This window comes from Austrofundulus limnaeus, unplaced genomic scaffold, assembly GCF_001266775.1.
Source record: "Austrofundulus limnaeus strain Quisiro unplaced genomic scaffold, Austrofundulus_limnaeus-1.0 Scaffold77, whole genome shotgun sequence".
NCBI classification, from domain to species: domain Eukaryota; kingdom Metazoa; phylum Chordata; class Actinopteri; order Cyprinodontiformes; family Rivulidae; genus Austrofundulus; species Austrofundulus limnaeus.
The window spans coordinates 932,891-942,082 of record NW_013952479.1 but is presented as its reverse complement, the minus strand read 5'-3'; positions in this window follow the sequence as shown (position 1 = coordinate 942,082).

Below are 9,192 nucleotides of genomic sequence, written 5' to 3'. Positions count from 1 at the left end.
AGGGTCGGCCCTGGTTAGTAATTGGATGGGAGAGCACCTGAGAATACCAGATACCGTAGAACCAATGCTGCGCCCACATTGGATAAACTGGTTTGAGAAAACCTTTGACCATATTAGGTCATAGGTCACCTTCTAAAAAAGGTTGCCAAAAAAATAAATGAAGGCTTGAAAAATAAGGTTACATGTGCACAGCGACTACAGAATTCTCCTTTCTTCTTTTGAAAATAAAATAAAACATAAGTAAAGATTTGGAGACAAACAGGATGAGAGGAGGGTTAAAAAACGGCAGCTTTTACCCAGGGGGGCTTAACTCGGGGCAGTGTCACAGTGCTAACAAGGAGCTTAGCACACTGAACCACATGGTGTGGCTTTATGAGAGGGCAGATGGTACCACTCGAGCAGGAAGTGATTGACATAATGACATGGCCGACCGTGGAAAGAAGTGGGTGTATGTGTGTACTGAACGAGCACATGTGTGACTGTGTGTGTCTAAAGATAAAGCCTGCAAGTAGATTCAAAAACACTTCTTTTGTCTTTCAAACACTTGTTCTGGGTCTTTTTTGGTGCTCTGTGTATTAAGATCTGGCCCACATGTTTAATCTGTTTTTTTTTTGATATTTTTAATTAATCTGGTACGGTAAGCCAGATTATAAGTAAAGGTTTTCTGACCCTGGACATGCTATCGTTCATGTAAAATAGGAAATGCTGGAATCAGATGAAGGAGGATAATTTTATAGGAATTTAAAAAGAAAGCTGCAGGAAAACTATAATGAATACATAAATAATAGGATCTGCACTGGTTAAAGCACAAGGATCTGCACTGGTTAAAGCACAAGTAGATAAAACAATTCACAAGTGTTGATTTGATTAAAACGGTGCGCTGCAGGCCCCCCCTATTTCAAACGTCTCCAATGTTAGATGAAACGTGTTAATCCTCCTCTGATTTTAGGGTTTAAAACATTTCATAAAGTAGAAGTTTAATGGACGAACACAATATGAGGCAGTTTAGTGAGTGTGCACTCAACTTTTTTCATTAACCAGTAACAAATGACTGGGAAATCATAATTTCATAAAGAAAATTAGTTCAGTTCAGTTCAACATCTTCAGGCAACTTAAAGGAAGAAGTTTAGACATGTGAGCTTTAGGTTGTTTGAGATATTTTTAGAAGCATGTTTAAAAGAATCAAAATGAAATTCAAATTATTTTAATTTTGTTGCAGATGATTAACTTTTGCTTTATATGTCAGGAACTGGTGACAGATCCAGATAAAGCAGTTTGTCGAGTCACATCAAACTCGTCAAACGGCTTCTGCTATGTTTCCATTCTGGTCACTGATTAACGTCAACTTTTGTGAAATCTTTTGTTTGGTTCATTTACGTTATGCAAATATGTGAAAACAAATACTCCATTAGTATTATGCATATGGAAACATTTTTGGACCACAGTTTTTTAAGATTCAATTAAAGATAATTTAATGTTTTTATTTTGCCAGTTTTCTGTATGAAAAAATAATTCTTGCATCAACTCTGTTGATGATTCAGTTTCATAAAATGTTGCTGCCACAGTGTTTCTATTTTTAAAACAAAGTTCTTTGAAAACAAGAAGAAACAGCTTGATGTGAAGAATGTCACTTGGCTCTGTCCCTCCAATAAACACAAAGAACTTAAAATGAAAATGAGTTACTTTTATGAGAAGTGAATAAATAAGAACAATGCAGAAGAGAATCACTTTTCTTTTCTGTGAAAAACCATCACTCTGTCCGGATGTGGCTCAAAGCCAATGATAGATTAGACTTTACATAAACAAGTCAACTCAGCAGTTTTTTAAGGAACAGGTTTGCTCAGCATATTATGATTTTTTAATTCTCCCTGAAAACAAAGTGGCTAAGGATCATTTGTTCATTTTTAGAGGGTTTGTGCCTAATCTGTATTTGAACTGAACAAAGTAAAGCAAGACTAAGCAATAAATGTGACAAATAAAGTATAAATACTGTAGGTGTTTGCATTACATAACTTCACAATTATTAATAATTATGAATTTACTTCAAATATTTTACAGTTAAAATAAATGTTTATCAAATAAAGTCTAATGGTGCATTCACACCAAATGCGATTTCAGCATCAGGAGCATCAGGTTTACATATACAGTAAAGTCTATGGTGGACGCGCTTCAATCAGCCTCGGGAAGTGCTGCGGTGCCTCAAGCACGATTAGAGCAGCGCGATTTGAACGATTTGAACGATCTGAGCGTTGATGCTCAAATCTCTGAAGTTAGAAAATCGGAACTTTTGCAGCTCGACGCGCCGCGTCAACCAATCAGAGAGACTCCACTGTGTGACGTAGCGACATATTTCCCGACGGGACAGTTTACTGAATGATGTCCACTAACCTGAAACAGACGGAGAGGAGCTCTTTAGCTGAAATCGAGTGCCTGCAGTCGGTGTCCTGACAGGAGATATCCTCACCAATGCGTGGCAGCGACTCGTCTCGGGACAAAAATAGTCCTGAAAGCGAGCTGTGAGCCTCTACTCTGGATTATCTGGTGAATTAATTATGAATTAATTATCTGATGAACATGACATGCTCTTGCTCTCTGTAAATAAAGCAAAGCCACTTCCTTGTCCGACATTAAACAGAGCCCGACAGAGGAGGGAGGGGCGGGGAGGCTCTTGCCATGCAGCGCTTCAAGAGCTGACCTGCGTCTGACCTCAAAGCGCACAAGCGTCCAACTTGAAGCGTTGGCTGCGATTTTGAAGCTGAAATCGCGTTCAGTGTGAACGCAGCATAATGTTATGTCTAATCGTGGATCCCTTTAAACGTGACGATCACCTCAGTTTGAAGTCATGTATACGTTACGTACATTCAACAATTAGGCAATGGCGTATAATGTATAATCATTGCATCATTTTAAAGCCAAAAATGTTAATGCCTATTCATGTTTCCTTCTCAGTAATGTACATTTTGTATGATGCGTGTCAGCAGTGAAGTGTGGGTTAGACAAGGTTACTGAACATCCTCGCCTTGTTTCAGTCAGTAAAACTTTCCTTTGTTTACTTGTTGAGGTTTGGAAGGGATTTAACTCAGTCGATCGTTATGTGAGAAAAAAACAAAAACAAAAATAAAAGCAAAAATCAAAGAATTTTTAAGTAAATAATCTTTGTGTAACAACCGAAAGAAACTCATTGACCTTAATAACATTTCTATTCATGCATTTCTTTGGCACATTAAAAAGAAATGTGTGGGTTGATAAAGGACTCTGATCAAGTGTTTCAGTCATGTTTACATGTCGGACTGGCCAAACCGCTCCTGATCATTAGCACTTCTATTTATTTAAAAAAACAAAGAGAAACTTAATACATCTTCTGTCCCCATTAAGCTTTATCTGAGGGGAAAAAACGTTCAGAAACTCCCACCGAAGCACTCCAAACTCTTTAAATGACGTTTTATTGAACTGAAACTGATCTAAAAAAGCAGCTTTTTGTTTGGGAAGAGACATGGTTTAGCTGTAAAGCAAATATTACAGTTTCAGAAGAGTCAGAACGTTGGACTGTATCAAGCAAACAAACAAATAAAAACAAAAAAACAACTTTTCTTTTGCATTGGGTAATAACTGTCCACTGCAAATATTAAAATCTGAAAGTGTAATGCTGATTATTCATCTTTAATTAAAATATAATAAGCTTTCAAATGTACTGAATAAAGAGAAAATCCGATTAATTACATGCTTAAACTAAATTTTACACAAAAAAACATTTGGATTCCCATTAAAGAAAAAAAAAAACAATAACTGAGAAATCTTTCTACCCATTAATCAGATGGTGTTTCATATTCACAAATGGAGCTTCAAGATTTAAGCTTTAAACAAAGACAGCTGATTTTAATTAGTTGTTTTCAGTTTCTTATTTACAAAAGAAGATTCCACAGTTTGGACCACAGAGCCAGATTCATCGTTTAATCTTTGTTGGAGGATTGCCTTTTTTAAAAAGAACTCACTCAGTGTTTTTTGTTTTTTCCAGAAAAAAAAAAGATTTGAAGTTGAAAGTAGATTGAAAAACAAACATGAAATATGGTCTTCTAGCTAAAATAAGAACCAATCTGAGGTGTTGGCTCTTGGTTCCAAAGTTTTCTGATAAATATTAGTAATAGATTTTTCCACATGGCTGGTTTCTCTTCACTTCAAGCTGGGGTGCTCTACCAAAATGCCTGCTAGCTTGAGGATCGCGGTATCTTAGCTGTTCTCAGGGCTTCACTCTTCTGAAAGATCATTTCTAAGGTTGCTTCTGGAATTTGCTCAAGTCACTCGGTTAGGGGGTTACTTGCTTGGGACTGCTCCGAAGCAGTCAACCAACTGGGGAGAGATAAGAGTGCTACTGTTAAATGGGTTCCAGGACATACTGGCATTAATGGTAATGAGAGAGCTGACTGCCTCGCAAAAGCTGGCAGTCAGGTTCACTTCAAAGGACCAGGGGCCTCATGTATAAACGGTGCGTACGCATAAAAAAGTTGCGTGCGACAGGTTCTAGGCCCACGTTGTGATGTATTAAAACCAACGTTGCGTGAAACGCACCTGCCATGAGAATGTGCGGCAGCCACGCAAAGTTTTTCAGTCGACAGTTTTAACCCACAAAGTCACGAATCTGACCTGAAGCCACAGAAATATGACTCTGCGGTGTTTTCTGGATGTAAGGAGCGTCTGAACATGGTGTTAGATTTTTATTTTAGTTTGAGTTTTTATTGTTTAAACTCAAATGATCATGAAACTGAACCCCGAGACTGAAAATCATTTAACCTCAGACAAGAAAATAGATCAGCCTAAAAATGATCAAAAGAACCTCCAGTCTACTGTAAACTTTTTATATTGTTGTCACGAGTTGGAAACACACGCAGAGCGCATGGCCTGCGGAGCGCACACACAACTGAGGGAAATAAAATGTATGAATTGTCTGAGACATTTTTAATTCTAACTGAGAAAAAAAGGTCAACTCAGCAGATTAATTTAGAACAGCTCAGCAGTGATGATTCCTCAGCTCCGCAAGATGCAACCGATTGCTGCATGAAGTTGTGCGTATGGATCAGTGTCAGCTGTTCCCAGTCCCACACCGCAGCAGAAACTCACAGCGCTGCGAGTCGTTTCAATCAAAAATTTAATAAATATTTTTCTAAGTTCTACCAAACTCAAAGTTCCTCTGTGTTTACGGTCATTTATTAAAGATGTGTAAAGGTGGAAATGTCTGTCAGCCTCATGTGCTGCTGAAAATAACAGCACACACGCGCACACACCAACACCCACACACACCTTTGTGTTACAAATGAAATGAATAAAGAACTACTACTACTACTACTACTACTACTACTACTACCTTTGCGAGTGGAAAACACATTTTTACACTCCACTACTTATTAAGACAATTTTCTCACTCGTTCTCCATTTAATGTATAATTTTCCTGCATCTAAAAATCATTTCTGATCCCACAGAGAGGAYRATCTGAGGAGAATCTCACACGCTGGACACATTTACATCTATTTTACATATTTAAATGGAGGCGTGTCAGGGGAGGTGTCTCAGGTGCGCTCAGTTCCATGTTCGTTGGGATGTATAAAGGAAAGGTGCGCAGGCAGATGCGTACGCACGGTTTTATACATCTGAATATTTTGGTGCGGCGCACATTTCTAAATTTGTCCGTACGTCAACTTTTAGTGTGAAAGCTGCGCAATCCTTTGTGCATGAGGCCCCAGAGCCTGTTGGAGGTATCTCAACAACATTATGTAGGACTGCTCTGCAGGCCTGGATTAGATTTCAACACTCAATCCGTTGGAAGGAGCTGACGGACTGTAGACAAGCACGAGAACTGATAAACGGCCCAAATCTTAGGTTTGGGAAATCTCTCATTGCCCTGTCAAGGAAAGTACACTGGTTGGAGTCCTAACTGGAGACAATCTGCTCAACTGCCACAAAATGGTGATGGGACTACATGACAATGGTCTGTGTGATGCCTGTGGCATTGAGTTAGAGACCTCTTTTTTTTCTTTGCACTACTGAGTAGTCAAAGGAAAATAATTCTTGGGGACCCCTTTGTGGATACCGAGAAGCTCAGAACACTGTTTCTAACCGTGTGTCCATCATCCGAAGGACATGAAGGTTTGAATAAAGACCAGTGTCTTTCTGGGGACAGCAATGGACCCAGTTACGAAGCCCCCACTCATATTGGTTCTTTATCCATCTCCACACACCGTAAACCATCGAGCGTTACAGCCCCAACTCCTCTGATGAACACTGGCGCCTCTGAAGAGTCGACTCCCTACGACTTGTGTTTCTCATTAAAATCTTGTTTCTTCTGGTTTCTTGTTTTCTTTACTGCAAATTTCCTCTTACTTGCTGCATCTCTTCCCACTGCAGCTTGTCAACCACTGGAGCGCGTGGTTGGTTCGTTGTCACTTGTTTGTTTGTCTCCACTGAACCACAGCTTTATGAGTTCACTAACATGATGAACAGGTTAACTTCACCCACTTATTTGGCAGTCCCAACTAAAACACGACCAACCCATAAATAGAAAAATGTTAATGCCTATTCAAATTAGAAACTTTAGACCTGCTGAATAAATACAATGCAACAATTTAATCAACATTGACAGAAAATAAGGCTGGGCTTTAATGTTCAGGAAGCTGTTTGCACACAAAAAACAACAGAGTGGGAGGGTCCCCGGACTCTAATTGGTCATTATTACTCTGTGATACCAGGAAGAAGGTTTGGTGATAAGGAAGTTATTCTGAAACAACAATGGCATTCATTCAAGAACTAAAATATGCAAGAAATGCTCATCAAGTTACAATGTGTATTTTCCTCTAAACTAATAAAAATAATTGAAATGAGTGTTTTACAAAAAAAAATATAAAAAAGGGAAGTGGGTGAGAAACTTTAAAAAATTTGTTTTGTAAAATTACATATTGCTGATGATGTATGGGTGTCACAAACTGCAGACGAGGGCCAGGAAGTAAACACAGCCCTGTTTCTTTCTGTTGATTCAGTGTCAAAATGCCTAAGTTCTGTGCCGTGTATGGTTGTTGCAAACCCTCCGATCGAGAGAAATTAAGTTTTTTTTTTCGATTTCCAGAAGTAGCATGTCACAAGGGGGTTAATTTTTAAAAACTTACAGAAAAAAGATGACATACAGTAAGTGGATCAACATTCTATGGCTAAAAACAGGAGGTGCGGAAACGAGAATGCAAGAGTTTGCAGCGACCACTTTCTAACAGGATTGTATCGTTTAAATCCTACTTTCAGATATTTCATTGGTTTTTATTGGGTTTACAGAAGCTAAATAAATTATTTACAAGTAGATTCAAACACATAGAAATAATGTGTTAACTCATTAGCGTTCGTGATAGCATCGTGATTATAGGCTAATTATTTAAGGGGCACATCTGAAAGGTGTGAATCAGGGCCACAATGATACCAACACAAAGAGGGAAAGAGGGACAAAAACAAGGAGATGTTGAACCCCCACTTGCATTAACTACATTCACATAACACGACACGGGTCAGGTGATGGGGCACATGACCCTCTATGAACAGTAGAGCTAATCAAGCCTATTGTTAGGCGATGGCCCTCTTTTGCATGTGACTAACCTTTTTGTCCAGGTGGAGGCAGTGCTTATAAGGCTGAGTTCACCTGAAACTCATCAGACTGAAGAAGTCTCTTGGAGGAGAGACGAAACGTTTCACTAAAGAAGAACCCATCCAGAGGACCTACTTATTTTTTCTTTTTGCTAATTATTTAAATTAGTCACTCTTCACCCGGGCGAAACAAGTCGACAGAAATTTAAAGCTTCTTTGGATCCTAAATGTTTGACCCAACCTGAAACTAAATAATTGTAGCTTTGAGGCTTTTGAAAGCTTTCATAATACGAGCTCTGCAGCACCAGATAGTTTATGTCAATCCTACAGATTGTATGACGTCTTTTTTATTAAGACAATTTGAATCAGATCCTAAATGTACGTGTATTTTTTTTTTGCGATATCTCATTTACACGAGCCCATTTAGAGCATGAGTGTACTCACTGTGATCTATTTCACTGTTTTGAACCAGAGCAAATCACTTCCTGCTCCCCATCTGAATTTTACTCATCATCCGGGTCACGAGACTGCAACCCAGGAATCAATGTCGTTATTTAAATTTTCACATAACTTATTGGTGAATTATGATGTCGTTTTCTCAGTTCTCATTTCTACAAAGGTAAAAACAGCTGTTTATTTCAGGGAAAAGGGGGAAATCAAAAAAGAAAAGCATGACTAACCATGTTTACCAACATCTTACATCACCTCTTCCTCCACATTCTCAGCACTCAGGAATCGATGAGACAAAATTTTATGTAGAAATCAAGCCCTTTTTAGAGTTCCTTCCTGGTTTTCCATTACTCCAGAGGTTTTATTTTTAAATGAATCAAACTATTTTTTTAGAGATTGACATATCTGATGAAGTGCAGAAGCAGACAGGAAAAGCCTTCTGTGAGATGAGATCACGTTGCTCCAAACTCTGTATTTATGACCGAGTGTTGTTGCTGTTTAGTTGCACAGGTACTCTTGCTAAAAGCAATAAAAACACCTCGATAACATCATGAACACTGGTTGTTGAACTAAGTGCTGATTAAAAGCCAGCTGGCTCCTGAGTTCTTCAGCCTGGAGGGCTCAGAGAGGGTGTGGTGCATGATTTTTGTGGCCTCTTCGATATTTAGTGAGCAGAAACTTATAAGTGTGATCTCTTCTAATCTTCAAGCATTCTTACTCTAGAATGTGTAAAAAAAATGCAATGCACTAAAAATGTGTATCTGTTTTCCACAAAGCATACAAACAACCTACTCCTAACATTTTCTTGTTTTTAGAGTGGTGCATATTGTGCAGCAGTAAAATGTCTCTGCAGAGAGTTCTTCCTGAGCTTCAAGTGGTTTTTGCACAATTATTTCTTTTTAATGCAGCGTTTCCTGATGGCTCCAATGTTCTGTTTTGTCTCCTGTGTGCTGAGATTTCTGCAGACTGTTCTGCTTTTTAAAGATAATTAGTCTGTACAAAAACTAATTGTCTTAAAAGAAACAAAATGAAACAAAATGTTTTAAAGGGATCCCCGATTAGTTGTAACATTAGACTTTATTTGATAAACATATACTTTAACTGTAAAATAAAGACTGTAAAAATAC